The sequence below is a fragment of the Pteropus medius genome, unplaced genomic scaffold, assembly GCF_902729225.1.
Source record: "Pteropus medius unplaced genomic scaffold, Ma_sr-lr_union100, whole genome shotgun sequence".
Lineage (NCBI taxonomy): Eukaryota > Metazoa > Chordata > Mammalia > Chiroptera > Pteropodidae > Pteropus > Pteropus medius.
In genome coordinates, this window is record NW_024352787.1 from 12,990,894 (window position 1) to 13,010,182 (window position 19,289).

A 19,289-nucleotide genomic window follows, 5' to 3' on the forward strand; every position below is an offset into this window, starting at 1 on the left:
GCTACTTTGGTAATTAAAGCTCATCCTAGAGTTCCCAATGTTAGTATAGCTTTGCAGCTCCATATAATTAAGTTTGCAAAAAGCGCCTTTATCGACGGTGGCATAAGTCCATCTCCAGATACTACTCCCAGCAACATATCGAGATGGGTATACATTTACTAAAGAGGGAGAGAAAATGAGGAGAGAGAAAACAGAGGGAAAGAAAAAGAAAAAATGAATAAGAGGGATAGAATACTTTTTGCATTTTCTTCTTGCAGACCTGAGTCAAATGAATATTCACAAATTAATCATCAGTAAATGATCACCTCCAACAAATTCGAAGGGATTCTGAAAGTTAATTGTTAAATGCAGCGCTCATGGACTCTGAGGTCTTGAGAGTACTAGAGAGATCTTTTTCTTAAATTTTTTAAAAAAATTATTGAGACAATTTACATTCAACAAAAATCAACCTTTTGGCATACAGTTCTGACTTTTGACAGAGGAGAGCAAAGAAACTATGGGCCATAAAATGTAATATGACCATTACCACCATCAAGCTAGAACAGTTTCATCATCCCTCCAAATTCCCTTCTGCCCCTTCCTTCCTACCAGCCTCTGGAAATCACTGAATTGTTTTCTGGTTGTGCCTTATTAGACTGATATAAAATAAGTAGACTTATGAATCTGGCTTTATTCACTTAACCATAATGCATTTGAAATTCAGTCATGTTGTTACATGTCAGTAAATCATTCCTTTTTCTTGTAGAATAGTATTCTACAAGTTTGTTCATCTATTCACCAGTTGAAATTCATTTGGGTTGTTTCCATTGTTTGACGAGTATGAGTAAAATTGCTATACACATCTGTGAACAGGTTTCTGTTTGAACATAAGTTTTTATTTATCTTGGGATGAGTTTGCTGGGCCTTATGGTAAATGTATGTTTAACTTCGTAAGAAACTACCACTCAGTTTTCCAAAGGGGCTGTACCATTGCACCTTCCCAACAGCAACTTACACGAGAGTCCCAGTTGCTCTGCATCCTCACTGACACACGATTTCCTCAGTTTCTCGCCATTCTAACAGGTGTATTGATATATTTCATTGTGGTTTGAATTTGCAGTTCCCTGATGACTGATGATGTTGAACATCTCTATATGTTTATTTTCTATATATACATCTCCTTTGGTGAAGTACCTGTTTAAATCTGTTGCCCAATTTTTAATTGGTTTGTTTGTTTTCTTTCCGAGAGCTCTTTATGTATTCTGGACACGAGTCCTTTATCAGATGTATATTCTGCAAGTATTTTCACTCTAATTATGACGTGTTTTCATTTTCTTAACAGTGGCTGGATGGTTAATTTTATGTATCAACTTGACTGGCCAGGGGGTGCTCAGGTTAAACATTATTTCTGGGTGTGTCTGTGAGGATGTTTCCAGATGAGATTAGCATTTGAGTTGGTGGACTCAGTAAAATAGGTTGCTCTCTCCAATGCCTGTGGGCATCATCCAATCCATTGAGACTTCAAATAGGGGAAATAGGAGAAGGAAGAACTCTCTCTTTTTTCCTTCTGCTGGATTGTTTAAGCTGAGACAAACTCTTTTCCTGCCCTTGGTGCTCTTGATTGTCAGATCTTCAGACCCGGACTGGAGCACTGTCAGTTCCCCTGGTTCTCAGGCCTTCAGACTCAATACTGATTTATACCACCAGCTTTCCTGGGTCTCCAGCTTGCAGACAGCAGATCGTGGGACTTAACCTCCATAATTGTGAGCCAGTTTCTTATACAAAAAAACCCCTCTCTCTCACCCTAGTACAGTGGCTTTCAGGTTGAATATTTTAATTTTGATAAACTTGAATTTAGTAATTTTTAAATTTCATGCTTTGTGCTTTTTGTGTTCTCTCGGAAAAAATTTTTGTGAAACACAAACTCATTAATATATTCTTCTATTTTCTTTTCTCGAAGTTCCACAGTTTTAGGTTACATTTAGAGCTATGATTTGATTTTAGTTCATTTTTCTCTATGATGTGAATAAAGGGCAGAATGTCATTTTATCTCTCTCTTTCTCTTTCTCTCTACCTATCTATTTAATTTACTTGTCAATGTCAGGTTGTTCCAGCACAATTTGTTGAAAAGGCTATTCCTTCTCCATTGAATTATCTTATCACATTGGTCAAAATCAATTTATTATATATATGAAGCTCTGTTTTTGGACCTTCTTTTCTGCTCCATGGAACTACATGTCTATCCTTAGATCAGGACCACTCTCTCTTTATTACTATAGCTTTATAGCAAATTTTGAAATCAGGTAGTATGAGCTTTCCAACTTAGTACTTCCTTTTCAAAATTGTTTGGTTATTCCGGAACTGTTGGCCTTCCACATACACTTTAGAATCAGTTTGTCGATATCTATAAAAAAGCATACTGGGATTTTGATTGGGATTGCAATCTATAAATCAGTTTGGGAAAAATTAACATCTTAGCAATGCCAAGTTTTTTCTGATTCACAAACACGGGATATCTCTCAATTTATGCAGTTTTTTTTTTCTCATCAAGTTTTTATAGTTACTAATGTATAAGACTTGGATACATTTTGTCAGATATATATTTTCTGATGCTGTTGTAAACAATTCTATAATTTTGAATTTAATTTCCAATTCTTCATTGTTCATATTTGGATATACAATTGATTTTTGTACTTTACTCTTGCATCCTGAGAAATTACTAGAGGATAAGTAAGGGGTGGTTACATTGAATGGAGTGAGTCTGAAAAAGAAGGGGAATATCTGGTGTGAAAGTACTGAAGTGTGAACAAGTAAGGTGGGCAGGATGGTAATTATAATTATTCCATCCTGATCCAAGTGTTGGGAAGTGACAGGAGATGGCAGGACATGAGTCTGCAGGGGGTAAATAATGGAGGATATTTAAGTCAAGCTAAGGAGTTAAGAGGTTTGAACTTCATTCTGTAGAGAAAGGGGAAGCTATTGAAAGGTTTTAAACCATTTGAGTTTCATATTAGATTGCGTTTTACAGAGAATACACTGATGGTTATAAAGAGACTAGAGTTGCCTTGGGGGAGGAAGGAGAGCAATGAGAAAATATTTGAGTCAGAGAGATTGGTTAGAAAGCTATTAACATAATTCAGGACAAAGGTGATAAGGCAGGAACTAAGGAAGATGAGGGCTGGAGTAGATTTCTAACACATTTGAGGTTGAGTTAGCTGATTTTGGTGCCTGAGCACTCAGGTGCCAGTCTCTCCTCTTTGCCCAGGGGAACCTCTGCATATGCACAATAATGTGAAGTCTCTCTGGGGAATTTTTATAATTCTTTGTGTTATAGGGTATGTAATTTACTTTTAAATATTTCATCATAGTCATTGTGTAACACATAGATGGGTAGATTAGTTTAAATTCAAATCGAAAGGATGGTTAGTTATCATTTGAAGAGCTCTAATCAGAAATAAACACTGCAAGGGGGTTAGTTAGCATTTGAGGTCAGTTCTCCAAGGAGATGGTTATATCAATACTTCTCATGTAAATATGCACTATGGGGAAGAGTGGCTAACATAAAGAGAATTAGAAATCCTATTTTATTAGTAAAACTTTGGTACATATGGATTGACTAGAAATCCTTGCACTTGCATGAATTAGGAGTAAGAAGTTAATGAGTGCAGTAGTCCAACTCTTTTTGTAGGGCATTCCAGGCTTAGGTTTCTACAAAGAAAAACCTACAGTTCTCCTCCTATGTAGGGAAAAACTCCTGTGTGTCTTCTTTAATGCTCACACCACACACTTTACTTCTGACACTGCTGGTCACCAAATGTGTGGAGGTTTTTCCCACATCAGCAATTCTGCACACTACCAGTTGGGTGCCCTACAACTTAACTTAAATCTGACACTGTTTACCTGGAGCCAGTTAAACAGATCCCGCAGATTGAAGACTCAGTCCCACAAGACTGCCCCCCTCCCACTCCAACCACACTTCAGATGCCAATCGCAAGTAGTGGGTCCCCATGTTACCCACTTCTGTCTGACTTGGTTATAAATCAGACCTTCCCAGACCTCCTCCCTTTTTGGATTCGATCAATTTGCTAGGGCAGCTCACAGAACACAAGGAAACATTTACTTACATTACCAGTTTATTAAAAGATATGAAAAAAAAAATCCAGTTCAATAGCAAGAGGAAGAGATTCAGAAGGTGAAGTCTGGGAAGTCTGGGAGGGTCCTAAGCGTAGGTAGGAGCTTTCGTCACTGTAAGATTTGTGTGCATCACCCTCCTGGTTTGGTTTGCCAACCTAGAAGCTCTCTGAACACTGTAACATTTGGATTTTATGTAGGCTTCCTCACATAGGCATGATCAATTATTAACTTCCTTTCCAGCCCCTCTCCCCTCTCTGGAGAAGGTTGAGGGGATTTGAAAATTCCAAGCTTCTAATTACAGCTTGGTCTTTCTGGTGACCAGCCCCCATCCAGGAGCCCATCCAGAGTCACCTCAGTAGAACAAGATGATCCCAGTAATCTTATCACTTAGGAAATTACAAGGTTTCAAGAGTTCCATGCCAGGAATTGAGGACAGAGATCAATATATGTTTTCTATTATCTCACAGTTTCCCTTTGCATTGGTATTCTATCCCTTGGAGGATTCAGTCTCCTAACCCAACTAGAAGTCTAGTGGGTTCTCCTGACACTAAAATGCTGTTAACATCTGTTTTGAGTGAACCTTTCATGCAAAACACTTGTCAAGTTCCCAATGAATAGAGAGCTAGAGTTAGATGAGCAGCATAGGTATCACTATTGTTGCCTTGCCCGCTAAGACAGGTTGTCTTGGAGGTTGAATTCAACTTGATTTTATGGTAACCAGGCAGTGAGGCTGCGGAAAAGGGATGTAGGATTTTCACTCACTTCTGCTCATTCTGTTCAATGTCTGTAACCTAAGTCCAATTGCCTTAGATCAGTGAGCAGTACTTCTTTTCCTTTCAAAACCTCTGAACTCCCAATACTGTCTCTACAAAACTCTGTTCACATAGTTGGCCCCCTGGCCAGTCTTTCCTGGGGCAGAGCTTACTGGTCCTCTCAGTCTTCAGGCAACCCATCTTCACCTTGCACCACCTCTCCTTCTTTGGGCATTTCACATCCTCTGAATGTCACAGCTACCAGTTTAGCTGCTTATTGTTCTCAAATTATTCAATGTGTGTTCATCTGACCACCTCATCTAGAAGACAGACTCCTAGAGGACCAAGATACCTCAGCCCCACCCTTCCTTCCATATTTTAAATACTTATAGTCTGGTACTACCTGTGGCTACACAGTCCTAGTAAAAAAGGCAAACAGCTCCTAAGACAATGTCCAGTTTAGAGGGGAGACAGACTAGAAAATGAGCAGTTACAATAGACTATTCATTTATTCATTCACTCATTTGGCTCATTTTGCAAATGTATATTGAGCTCATACAGTGTTAGACAGTGGGGGTGATAAGTGTTCAAGATAGAGCCTGTTCTCATTGACTAATAGTCGAGGAAAGGGGAAGTCCATGACAAGATAGCTAAAGGCAGATCATCTCACCCTCCATTTAGAAGGTGAGAGGAAGGTTGAGTCCTGAAGGATGGCTAGTTGTCAGTAAGATTGACAGCTACCAATTAGTGCTGAGCAGAGCTTGAAGCTGCTGAAAATTTTCAGTTCCCTCTTACTTCCACATATTTCTAATCCAGGCTTTCTTCCTGGAGAAAATAAAACCAAGAAACAAACGACACAGGTTTGCACACATGTCTGTTGTGCAGTGAGGGGCACCTTCCTCTCCAGGCTAGAGTTCTCCCCAGGAAGCAGCTTCTGGTTATGGAAATCCCCAGAGAACCCACTAGATTGAGGAGGAGATATCTGTGTTTTCCATTCAACAGTTGGACATTATGGAACCTGCTAAGAATCCCAACCCACAGGAATCCCTTTCTCCCTGAAGTAATAGCCTATTTGATGAAACAGATTTCTTAATAGGAATAAACACAGCAAAATGTAACAAGACCAGTGGAGTCACCCCTCAATTCTTTATCTCTATTTCCGAGCTAAATGGTTCCAAACTGTTCTCCTTGCTCTAAGATGGAGGATGGGGACCTGAACAAAGCCTGCATTCAGGCCATGGTTCTGGAGCTTTGCTCGGCCTTCTATCAAACTTCCTACTCTGTGTCACATAGCAGTCAAGGGTGTTCTCAGGCCCCCGGTAAGAATTCTGCTGTGTGAGGATGAATTGGCAGAATTCTGCCAAACTCGAGGTGGGAAGAACTTCCCCTGTGGTCTCTGCGTCATGGCTGGGGAGCTGCATGCAGACTCATCTCTCCACTTGGCTGGCTTTCAAGGTCCCTGGGGAGCTCCCTGCCCAAGAATTGCCATCCTAAGCATTGCGAAGTCTCAGTCCCAAGGTGACTTGATCCGGGTCATCCTTCAGCTCTGTCTCAACTACAAGCATCACTCAGGATGAGGGCAGGGCAAGCTTTAAATTCCCAGAGTGTGTCAGGCATCCTAAACATGACTATGTGGACCTACTCATAAAATTAGAGGCATGAGGATATGCAACCTCTCAAAATGGAATGAACAAATAATACTAATTTACATTTCTACAGAATAAAATGAATTTTTAGAGGTGTTGAAACCTATTTAAAGAGGGGGAAGCCAGCCCAAGAATAGAGTAGATTGGCCTCGTTTTACAAATAGTTTCTTCCTCTATGACGGATTTCATATGTCTTAACACAAAGGCTTTGTTCTTTTGATTTTAGAACTTTGTCTTCTGTTTTTGCTTTATGTTAAATACATTTGAAATGGCAAAGGAAAGCCACTGATAATCTCAAAATCTCATTGGAGACAGTAATTTTAATCTCTCGTCAAGGCGTGCTACCAAGTAGATATTTTGTTTCCATCTTTCATTTTTTTCCATCTCTTTTCTGTGGTAGTACTAACAAATCAGGAAGTTATTATTTTAAGAATAGTTTGTAAAGCATTTTAAAAACATGTTTCTCATTATGAGCCTCACGGCTTCATCCTGTGGTGAGTAAGGTGGGTAAAATCCACAGAGAAGAGACTCAGAGATGTTATATGACTTAGCCAAAGTTGCACAAGTTGAAAGTGTCAGTCAGAGTCACGTCTGAAATTATTTTTTTCTTTTTCTACTCCATGCTCAAGATTTATTCTATTAAAATGAGCAACAAAAAGGAAAAACTAAGAACCTGGATAATTCACATGGGATAACCAGTCTTCTAAATGAGTTAATAGCTTGTTAAACTTTTAGTTTTTGATGTTTCTTTCTATTAAAATTGCAATGGGCATAGAACCCACTGATGATCACACGCACATGGGATTACTTAGTACTAAAAAGAACAGTTATTATCATGGAAACATCCAAAAATACTACGGATCCATAGTAATGTTAAAGGGGCCTAGAGTAGGATATGTTTTGACTTTTTAATGACTTTTCAGCTTAACTCAGCATATTTGTCCAGGTTTTGCCGTCAGACGTTCTAAAACAAACTGCAATTAGCTTAAGCAACAATGAATGATAGCTGTTAAAAATGCTCAGTGCTAACAACCCTCAGGAAAATCCTACCTAGTTAAGGAGAAAGAAGCAGGCATGTATCCGCTGCATCTTGGAGAAGACAAAGCAGGGCAGAGGGGTGGAAAGTGGAGGGTTTGGAAAATGTGGAGAGGGGCATCATTACTGTGGAACAAATACAGTCCCCATATTTCCTTGTTAGATAGAATACTAGAAGCTGACTTCTACGGCTCTCCCCACTCCTAGAGCCTGGTGCACTCTCTGGCTGCCAAGGAGCCACAGGTTTTCTGTTGAAAAAGATATCAGTAATATTTATCCAATCGATGACTTCCCATATCCGAAGCCATTGTTTCCCATCCATTCCCCTATAGCCTTGTGCACAAGACAAGAGGCTGAAGCTCCTCTCTGGATGCTTTCTGGAAATTCATTTGGAAATTAACACCCTATCAATCACTCATTCCATTCCTTGCACAAAGAGATTACATTTAGCAGGAAAGACAGATGTAAAATCTTATCACTAGTTTATCACTGGGAGAGTTCAATTGGAGGAAGCTCAGCAGAGTACTAAAATCAGACAAGAAGGAACACCGTAGGTCACCCTGAAAGCATTAAGCAAGGCACACGGAACTGTGTGTTTGCCAGACACAGGCAGGGAAGAGCATTCTAGATAGAGGGAATAGTGTATGCAAACACAGAGATGTAAAAAAAAAATGACATGTTTGGCAGACAGCCAAAATGTCTGTGTTGTTGAATTATTTGTGTGTGTGTATGTGTGTGTGTGTGTGTAAGGGTGGTTGAGGGCCAGGTTGGAAAGACTCTGTGTGCTATGCCTTGGAATTTGCATTTGATCCCATACCAGTGGAGTGGGCTTTTAAGCAGGAGAGTGACATGTTCTGTTGGGAGATTTAGAAAGGTGATTGGTGGCTGTGGGTTGGAAGGGGAAGAGACTGGAAGCAGAGAGGGCAAGTAAGATTAGTCGTAGGAGTCTCAGAAATTACAGAGGACACCAGGCTCAGGTGGCCAGTGAATCAACAATGACAGTACTTATTGGCGCTAAAAAAAGATAACACCATCATAAATAATCCAACTGACTGACAAAGACAGAGAATTGAAAATTCCTGAATGCGGGGAGTCGAATATAGGGCTTCCATGAGAGACATTTGTCAGGTAGAACTCAAACAAGCTGTGTGTTCAGGAAGACTATTATTAAATGGGCAGAGGGTTTTAAGTTTTGTTTTGTTTTTTTTTGTTGTTGTTGTTTTGTTTTATTTCATAGGAATAGTAAAACACTTAAGAAAGCCTTTAAAACCAGTTTTCTTTTTAATCAAGTGTAACTTTTCATCAGAGAGTACTACTATACAGAGACTGATAGGATGGGGGCAGGATATTTCTTTATTTTACTTTAGCTGAATAAATTTCTCTATTGCTTCTGTACTAGTTTGTTTCTCCTGCGATTAATCTGCCACCTTGTGGCTTACTGAGAAATTTCAGCTTTCATAGATTTAACGGGGAGGATTGATGAAATAGAAGTCAATATTTTTTTTGGCTAATATGTCATCAACACACTATTGACTGCCAAGAATAATACAGCAATACCAGGGTGCCTTCCTCTAACTATATAATGCACTTATTACCTGCAATCCAAAGGATGTTTTGTAATTCCACAAAAATGTATCGTATAATAATAAGTAAGTGCTTGAATCAAAGATATTTCTCACATCTCTCTGCACTTGACTCCGTAAAATGAAAACTGGAATATGGTCCTTATATTCTAATGGGAAGAGAAATTGCCCTAAAAGCCATAGAACCCCATAAGATTAATTTCAACTTATAAAATATTGCTTAAAACTAAGCAATTAGTTTTAAGGTGAAATTACAAACAAATGCAACCTGGATACTGAGCAAACACCAATTAAACTAAAATAAAAACTGAACACAGGTAGATGAATGGAATCTCTTTTCTCTGGTAGAGTCAAGAGACCAGCACATAATGATTGATCTTCCTGAGAACTGAGAGGACCTCTTCCATGAGAGATGTGTGATCCTGGAATCAGATCACTGCACAGATTCTACCCTTGGAAGTGCAGTACAGCAAGGACCATAAAAATCCCAGCCCAGGGTTTTGTTGGCCCCTGCTGTGTAGACTTTTAACCTTTTTGTTGCTGGAAAATACTGAGACCAGGAAAGAAGTCCCAGAGAAAGGATTTGGGGGTAGGGAGAGAGGGAAACTGGAGAGGCAGACTAGTGCAGACTGGCTGAATTTCAGCCCTGCCCTTATTTCAACCTATTCTCGACCTCAGAAATGCTGCCTTTATAAAGAAAGATGTCTTTTTTTTTCTTTTAAATTTGAGATATAATTGACATAATTTTATAGTACTTTCAGGTGTACAACATAATGATTTGATATTTGGATATATTGGAAAATGATGGAAGGTATCTTTTAATAGTTACATTCTTCTAGTACATTATAAAATCATTAACATAGATGTGGTCAAAGTTTATTTTTGCTCTATTGTGAAGCAGGGCTATGCAAAGCCAAATAAAAAGCATAAATAAGTTTTTAGATAATATTTAAATTATCTAGGTGCCAGTGATTTTCCTAAATTTCCATTTCTGTATCTTTATTTTAATCTGACTACACAACTGTCATTAATTCTAAAACCAATTTCAATCAGTCCTTGTTTTCTAGGTCTAAGCATATTGTTCACAAATATTGATAATTATTGTCTTCCTTCTTAATAGTTATACTTCAAATTTGTCATATGTATTAAAATTGGCACCTAAACTTCATAAACTTCTTCCTGAATTGGTAATAGTTTGTTAGCAATGAGTCTCAATTACTTTTTAACACATGAAAGGAATGCCGTTTTGGAACATTGTATGCTTCTGATTTCTCTCTCTCTCTCTCTCTCTCTGCAGAGTGTAATGAGGTGGAACATTGGGTGGTGACCTGGAGTCTGGTATAGAACAGTAGTTCTTAGCCTCGGTTGCACATGAGAGTTACCCAGAGGTTTTGAAAAATGCTAATGCCTAGGTCCCACACCTCACTCTGGGAATGAGACCTGGCACCATATATTTTAAATCCCTCTCTCAGTGTCCTCTTGACTGATGTTTTTAGATTTCTTTCCTGCACCTGCTGGAACTAGAATTCTGCTCAGCACACCAGCCAACGTTACTGGGAGTTCCTTCTTAGAGGTGGATTGTGACCCCCAGGTGCTAGCTGAGGGCCCGCTGAAGGCTGAAAGATCTTACTATTGGCTCACTAGGTTGGACACCTCTGGTATGAATTCCAGCATGGAAAGAGCTGTGGTCCCAGAATCCTCTGGGACAATGAGATCTGCATTGCTAGTCCTGCCCCCGCCTTCTCCCTCCCTTTGAGGCCATCTGATATCTGAGTAATTTTCTGGAGACTGAACATCCCAGTTCTCAGTCGCCTCTTCTCACTGGCCCACTCTTGCCTCAACATTGGGCCAAATAGTCAGAGCTCAACATCATGCCACCCAGCTCGGGTGGGTGGGGTGGGTGGGTAAAGCCTGAGCACTCCTCAGGGGATTCAGACGTTTTGGTGACTATGAAATCTCCAGGAAGTCACTTGAAGAGCACACAGTATTCTTTATGAATTCATCACCTGGAGTCACCATAAAGGCTTCTGATGGAAAGAAAAGGATGAGGCAAATGAGATATGAATTAAGAAGGTAATAGAATTGGAAAGTAAGGGAGTCCTCTGCTTAGAAAATTGTCTGAAGCAAACTATCTAAGTCATCTATGGCAATTGAGGCACCAGTGGAACTTCCTGAATCCACAGCGGACATCACTCATTGATTTTAACATTCTTGCCCACTCTACCCAGACTTAGACTTAAAATTGATCTTGATAAAACATTCCAGGTATTCTCTATGAATCAATCAGAGTTGTTATACAAGTTGAAAACTATCAGCCATCCTGGATATAAGTGAAGAAGCACCTTTCTTCTTCCTAAGCCACCAATGTAATATAGGCCTGCATGAATGACAGGAAGTCAAAACAGGAAACCAGAGAGGAAGCCTGAACTATGAAGAAGCAAACTAATTTTTTAAAGTCTGTTGTATTAGAATTTAATACTTTTTTCTATATAATTATGGCCAATTTACATAATTTTCTTTTTTTCTAACTCCCTTTTTATACTCAATGCCATTTCTTCTTAGCACAGTCTCTCCCATAATCCTATCCCTCCCTCCTTTTTTTTCCTCCAAATTAGTATGCTGTTGAACTGAAGAAGGAACATGGCTGCCTGAAGTCCCTCCTGACTCCCAAGCAATCTGCCAAGTTGAGTCTGTGGACAGAAATGGTGCCACAGGAGCAGTCATGAGATTCAGGTGTGCTTCTGCAGGCTGAGTGGCCATTCGTCCCTATTAGAATTTAATTTGTGATCCTGCCTTAACCCCTGCAAATGCTTTAGGTTCTGCTAGTACTAAATGTTCTCTGAGCATGTCCTTTTTCTCAAAGTCAAACAAAAATACAAGAGAACAGGAGGTTGTTCCACACAACCCCATGGAAGAGAAAGGAAAAACACTAGAAGCTGAAAGACTGCTTTCAATGCTGCAGTTTGGGATGGGGGTAAGGATGGAGGAATAGATTAAATTAAATGCTCTTACCGTCCCTTTAGAGTCTACCAAGTACAGCCTGGCAGCTATTCCTGATTAAAGCTTTTCCCATATCTCCAACTGTTGACACAATTTATTCACTTGGATGTCATAGTGTCACCTGTGAATATTACCATCATTCTCTTAGTCACCCCAAATTGAAACCTCAGTCTTATCATTGATGCCCATTTCTTCGTTGTCTCTAGCATCTAACCGCCTCAATATCCACTAGATTCTCTTCTGAGAATGTCTCTAGATCCACTCCTTTCTCTCTCTACCATTGACTGCGCCCGCGCCCCTTGTCCTGATGGCTTCCTCCTTGAATTGCTGCAGCTACTTGGTCTCACCACCTCCGGCTTCAACCTTTTCGCTACCAGACTAATATTCCCAAACTCAAATTTCATCTCTTCACTACCTCAATAATTTCCGATGGAGTCCCACGCTGACATTCAAAGCCTAAAACTCTCTGAGCTGCTATACAAATCCTCATCCTCAGTATAGTAGTCCCCCTTATCCTCTGTGGATACATTCCAAGACCCCCAGTGGATGCCTGAAACCATGAATAGTATCAAACCTTATATATACTATGTTTTTTTGTACCTACGTATCTATGATAAAGTTTAATTTATAAGTTAGACACAGTAAGAGACTAACAATAACTAATAATAGAAAAATTATAACAATATACTATAATAAAAGTTATGTAAATGGCCATTATTAAGTAAAATAAGGGTTGCTTGAACACATGCACGGAGATACCTCCATAGTCAATCTGATAACTAAGATGGCTGCTAAGTGATTAATGGTGGGGAGTATATACAGCATGAGTATGCTGGACAAAGGGATGATTCACATCCTTTTTGAGTGGTATGGACAAGATTTCATCATGCTACTCAGAACTGTGTGCAATTTAAAACTTACAAGTTATTTATTTCTGTAATTTTCAGACTGAGGTGCACCATGGGTAACTGAAACCATGGAAAGTGAAACAACAGATAAGGGAGAGACTACTGTAATCAGTCACCATATTTCTTATCTACATCATTTCTAATTATTTCCTAATGGTATATGTATGCTCCAAAAATCATGTTTCCACACACACAGTAAATCCCCTGCTTGTTGTACAAGTGGCCTTCTGCTGGCCTTTTAGCATCAACCAGGGGTTCAAGTGAGATCCATAAGGCTTTTTATGTTCCTAGCAAAACCTTTCCATGCTTACCTCACCACTACCATTACTATTTTTTTTTCTGTCTTTTAACATTGTATTTGTCTCTTCAAAACGATCATGTCTTCCCATTCATTTCCGTTTCTCAGACTCCAATACTCATATGATGCTACACATTCCCTTTTCTCATTCTGCTTTCCACTGCATTTTACCTCCCTTAAAGAATTTCGGTATGCCTTTTGGATTTCATGGTCCAACAGCAGCAAAACTTTCTATATGTTCAACTTCTCCACTCAATGGAAAAGACGAATCTCCTTCATCCTTTCTCTCACTGAAGTTATGACAAGTTAAAAAAGCATTTAAGAAGCTAAGTATAAGATTGCTAGATGAGATACAAACCCGATTAACATTAAACAAGGGTCATAAACCGTATGTTCCACTAGGCAGGAATTATTTGCATCTCAACTGGACAAAAGAACTACAACTTAATATGCAACTTCACATATTGCTTGGGACCTTTAATCCATAGTTAACAGTGGGTTTAACTAAGTTCATTTCACTAAATAATCCTTGGTGGCCTTCATTGCCATATGACAAGGACATTGGATTCACAGTTTTTCCTTATTTCCCAGTGTCAGGAAATTTTTCTGACAATTGCTAAAATACCAAATGTGGTTAAATCCAACTAATATGTACTTGTACTACATAGCTAAACATGTCTGAAAAACCCCAAAACCAATGCTCTGACTTGAAATTTATGATCATTAGCTTCAAGAAGAGTCTTACTGCTACATACCAACCATGTTGTAGTTACCTGGTCCACTTATAATCCCACCCTCCTATAGGATTATGTCATACTTTCTCTCCCTTCAAGCTCACAAAACCTCTTTTCCCATACCCACCCTAAGCCAATAATTTTGCAATTATTTCACTGGAAAATATAAGCAATAAAAACAAAAATTCTGAACTGTCATCACCACATTTACCTATCTGTGTGCATCTGTGTCTGTATATTTTACATTCTCTTGTATTACTGTGGATAAACTGTCTCCACTCCAGAAAAGGTCAGGGACTCAACTTTAGACTTCTGGCCTTGATGGGGTAATAGACCTTAACTTAACCTTCTATCTTAAACAACATGAACATGAGACAAAATATATGAAAGCAGGTTTCAGGTATTTGACAACAGGTAGAACAGGATAGTGATCTCTAAGAACAGGGAAACAAATGAGATGAGCCTTATTATTGTACTGGTTTATTTTCCAGTGGAGTTTCAGACTACAGTGCCAGAAAGGAAACCCCACGAAAACCTAGTAGTCTTGCTAAGTGGAGGAGACATATATTGGAGTTTGGGGAGGCCAAGACATCTAGAAAAACAATAGGAGAGAGACGTAAAAAGAAAGAGCTACTTCTCTGTGATGATCTACAGAGAAGTCCTCTTGTGTGTTGGATTGAGTACTGGTATGTACATTTGTATGAGAAAACTATCCAAAGCTGGGAAAGAACCACAAGAAAAGAATAGGTAGAACAATCCATAGGGGTCACATAGAGCTGATTATAATTTGTTTATACCAACCAGAGTAGAAAGATCTTCTAATATGTAGGACATCTGATAATGTCCTCAGAAATGTATTACCTTAGCAGTGGGGTTAAATTAGCACTGAATCAAAGCTTTGAAAGGATCAAGCTAACGCTAAGTAATTCAACATGTCCCAGACAAAGCCCAAAGATATTAAAAGCAATACATGAAATCTTGCACCAATAATGTAAAAGTCACAATGTCTGGCATATAATAATAATTAATAATAATAATAATAATAATTATTATTATTAATAATAATAATAAAAATAATAAAATACCAGGAAAACAAAGAAGCTGGAAAATGTGACCTAAAGCCAGAGAAAATTAGCTGTCACTAGAAACAGACACAGAAATGACACAGATAATAGAATTAGCTGACAATGAAATTAAAACTGCTATTATAAATATGCTCCATATACTCAAGAACAAAAGCAAAATATAAACATGATCAAGAGACAAAAGAAAGATATTTAAAAAGATGCATATTGAAACTGTAGAAATAAAAAACATCTGAAATGAAAAATACACAGGATGGCAATAATAGCAGATTACACACTGTGGAATAAAATAAGTAAATTTGAAGACATGGCATTAAAAACTACCAAAATTAAATACAGAGAAAAAAACTAAAAAGAAAATTAGCAGAACCAAGGACTTGTAGGGCAATATTGAGCATTCTAATATGTAATTGGAGTCTCAGAAAGAAAGGAGGTAAGAAAAGAAAAAAAATTTTGAAAAATTAATAATCAAAAACTTTCCAAACTTGATATAAACTAAAGCCCCACAGTTCCAAGAAGTTTAGTAATTCCCAAACATGAAGAAAAAACACAAGGTACATCATAATCAAATTGCTAAAACCCAATGAAAAAGAGAAAAATCTTAAAAGAACCAGAGGAAAAGAGACACATTACATATAGAGGAACAAAGATAAGAATTACAGCAGACTTACCTCAGATTTGTAAGCCAGATGGTATCTGCAAGGTACTGAAGGAAAAAAAAGCTGTCAACCTAAAATTCTGCACTGGCCAAATTAAGTCAAAACTTAAGAGAAATGAAAGCATGTTCTCAAAGACATGCACACAAAGATCCACAGAAGTTTTATTTGTAATAGCTGAAAGCTGGAAACAACTCATATGTCCATTAATAGGTAAATGGATAAACAAATTGTGGCATATGAACTATCAATACATACAGCAACATGAATGAAACTTAATTACGTTAAGTGAAAAAAGCCAAATACAAATAAATGCACACGGTATGATTCCATTTACATAAAATTCCCCAAAATGCAAACAAATCTGTACTCACAGAAAGTAAATTATTCTTTGCTTATGGAAGCTGGAGGTAAGGGGAGTGTGGTGGGCTAGGAAGAGTTGGAAGGAGTACAAGGGGAAATGGAACTTTTGGGGTGATGGATATGTTCATTATTTTGATTGTAGTGAGAGTGTCACCAGTGTGTACATATGCCAAAGTTTATCAGATTGTACATTTTTAATTCGTACAGTTTATTGTAGGACAATTATAACTCAATAAAGCTGTCTTTAAAAGTTAAAACAAAACAAAGACATTTTCAGACACAAACTGAGATAACTCATTGCTAGCAGACTTGTGCTATAAGAAATGATAAGGGAAATTCTTCAGGTAGAAGAAACCTAACATGAGATGGAAATTTGGACCTGCACAAAGAGTAATAAGCAACAAAAATTATAAGTGTATATACAAATATAACAGATCTTTTCTCATTTAAAAGATATTTTGAAAAAAATTGTCCAAAATAAAAATAATGACAGTATATTGAGAAGTTTATACATATGTAGAAGTAAAATGTATGACAATTGAACAAGGATGAGGAAGGAATAAACATGCACTTTTATAAGGTTATTATCCTATATGTGAAGTAGTATAACATTTGAAGGTAGATTTTGATAACTTAAAGAACTATATTTGAAAGTTAAAGAAATGATTCACAACAAGTAAACCAATGAGGTATAGTTAATAAACTGATGAATTGAATAATTATTTTTAAAAACCACTCAATCCAAAAAAGACAAGAAAAGAGGGAGAAAAGAAACAAAAGAACATATGAATCAAATAGAAAAAATTGCTAGGTGGTGTATTTAGACTCAATTATATTGATAATTACATTAATTTTAAATATTCTACACATTCTAATTAAAAGGCAGAGATACTCCAATTGGATAAAAAGGCAAGATACAACTTTATGCTGTCTGTAAGAAATATTTTAAATATAATGGCATTTAGAGACTAAATGTAAAAGGATATAAAATGATATACTATGCTAATATTAATCAAAAGAAAACTGGAGTAGCTAAATAATCTTTAGGAAGTAGACTTCAGAATAAGGAAAATTATCAGAAATAAGGAGAATGTTTCATAATGATAAACAGGTGACTTCATCAAGAGGATGTAACAATCCTAGTAAATGCCAACCACCATCAATAAACTAGATTCTATCCTGATTAACTTATTGAAGGACAAGACTTGAACAAATATTACCTCTCCTGTAATACCAGTTTTTCTTCTTTACTGAACTTTTGCATTAGCATATAAAATAGCATATAAAGAAGCTGTCATTCCTCCTACTAAAAAAAAAATCTCTTGACCCCAGATCCTCTCACAGTTAATGTTCAATTCCCCTTTTTAATATAAAATTCTAATAAGTACTGTTTATACTTGATCTTTCTAAATCCTTTTCTCCAATTCACTCTTCTTTTCAATTTAAGTATAGTTGGTATACTTAATATTATATTAGTGATATTACTTTCAGGTTTATAATATAGTGATTCAACATTTTTATACCTTATTATGTGATCACCCCACCAAGTCTAGTAATCATCTGTCACCTTGCAAACTTACAATTTTATTGACAATATGCTCTTTCATCTTTTTTACCCATCCTCCCATCCTTATTCCCTCTGGCAACTATCCCTTTGGTCTCTGATTCTATGAGCCTGTTTTGTTTTGTTTGTTTTGTGAAACCATAGGTATTTGTCTTTCTCTGTCTGACTTATTTCACTTCACATAAAAATATGATGGTTATATGCCATGAAATAGGTAGTAATGTCTTAACCACATGTGTGTTGTCAGGCCCAAGAGCCTCCTCTATCCTTGTCAAGGGGAGTGCTGCCCACCTCTCCTTTTGTACAACACTTTTCCAGTCACTCTTATATCCACTTATATTAGACTTTTGCCTAACAACTCTACTAAAACGTTTTTTTCAATAACACCAATGATCTTCACCTCATTTAATCTGATAGTCAATTCCCAGGCCTTGATCTAACAATAAGATTTGACACAAATGATCACTCCCTTCTCCTTTATAAGCTTTCTTTTCTTGATTTCTAAGACTCCACACTTTCTTGATTTTTTGTCTGCCTCCTTTCAGTCTCATTTCCTTTCCTCGTTTATTCTTGACTTTGTAATATTACAGTACTCCAGGAATCAGACCTTAGTTCTCTTCTCTTTTATACCTACACTCACTTCCTTGATGATTTCACTGAGTTTTATAGCTTTAAATGCTTTCTCTATTCTGGTTAATGACTTGTAAATTTATATCTCTAGCCTAAACCTCTCACTTGTTATAGGGACTTGAATGTTCAATTACCTATTTATTATCTCTAACCAGATGTTTAATGAGAATCTCAAACTTAACATGTCAAAAACTGAAAAAAAATCTACTTCCTCCTAATCTTCTCCATTTTAGTAGTGACACCCCTGTTCTTTCTAATGCTTTCCCAAAAACCTTGGTGTCTTCCTTTAAGTCTCTCTTTCCCTTATATACTATAGCCAGCCTGGCAGCAAATCCTGTCAGTTCTACTTCCAAAATATATTTAGAAGCCAACCATATCTTACCTTCTCCACTGCTACCACTTGGTCCAAGTCACAATTATCTCTCACCTAGATTATTGCAATAGCTTCTAACGGATCTCATTGAGTCCACTCATGACTCCTTTCATCTATTTTTAACATCAGCAGCCAAAATAATTCCAAAATCTAAGTTATTTCATTCCCATTTACTCAAAACTCACTACTGACCCCATATCACTTATAGTAAAACTATTAAATCACTTCCACTTAAAAATCTCTATTTTGGGCTCTGCTTCTAAGAAAAGCCAGATGATATCTGTAAAGTTCTGAAAGAAAAAAGCTGTCAGTGTAGAATTATACACTAGAATAAGGAGATATTAAGAAGAAAAGAGGGGATGATGTCAGCATCATAGCAGCACAGGGCATCCCTCATTTTTGTATCACCTTTAAACAACAAAAATTCACTATCCATCCACAGACAAACGTGCCTTTGAGGGAGCTGTGGGATCCAACACCATATGCTAAATGACCTTGGAGGAGTCTTGCCCACCTGTGGGCAGACAGACTTGGGTCCTGGTTATGGAC

At 37.5% G+C, this 19,289-nt stretch overlaps 1 non-coding gene across 1 annotated transcript; it reads right to left on the reverse strand.

Annotated features, from left to right (window-relative positions):
• Window positions 1–17,921: 17,921 nt before the first annotated feature.
• Window positions 17,922–18,047, reverse strand: LOC120592084 (U6atac minor spliceosomal RNA). Its single transcript, XR_005650044.1, has one exon. It is a non-coding gene; the product is annotated as a U6atac minor spliceosomal RNA (small nuclear RNA).
• Between the last annotated feature and the right edge of the window lie 1,242 nt (window positions 18,048–19,289).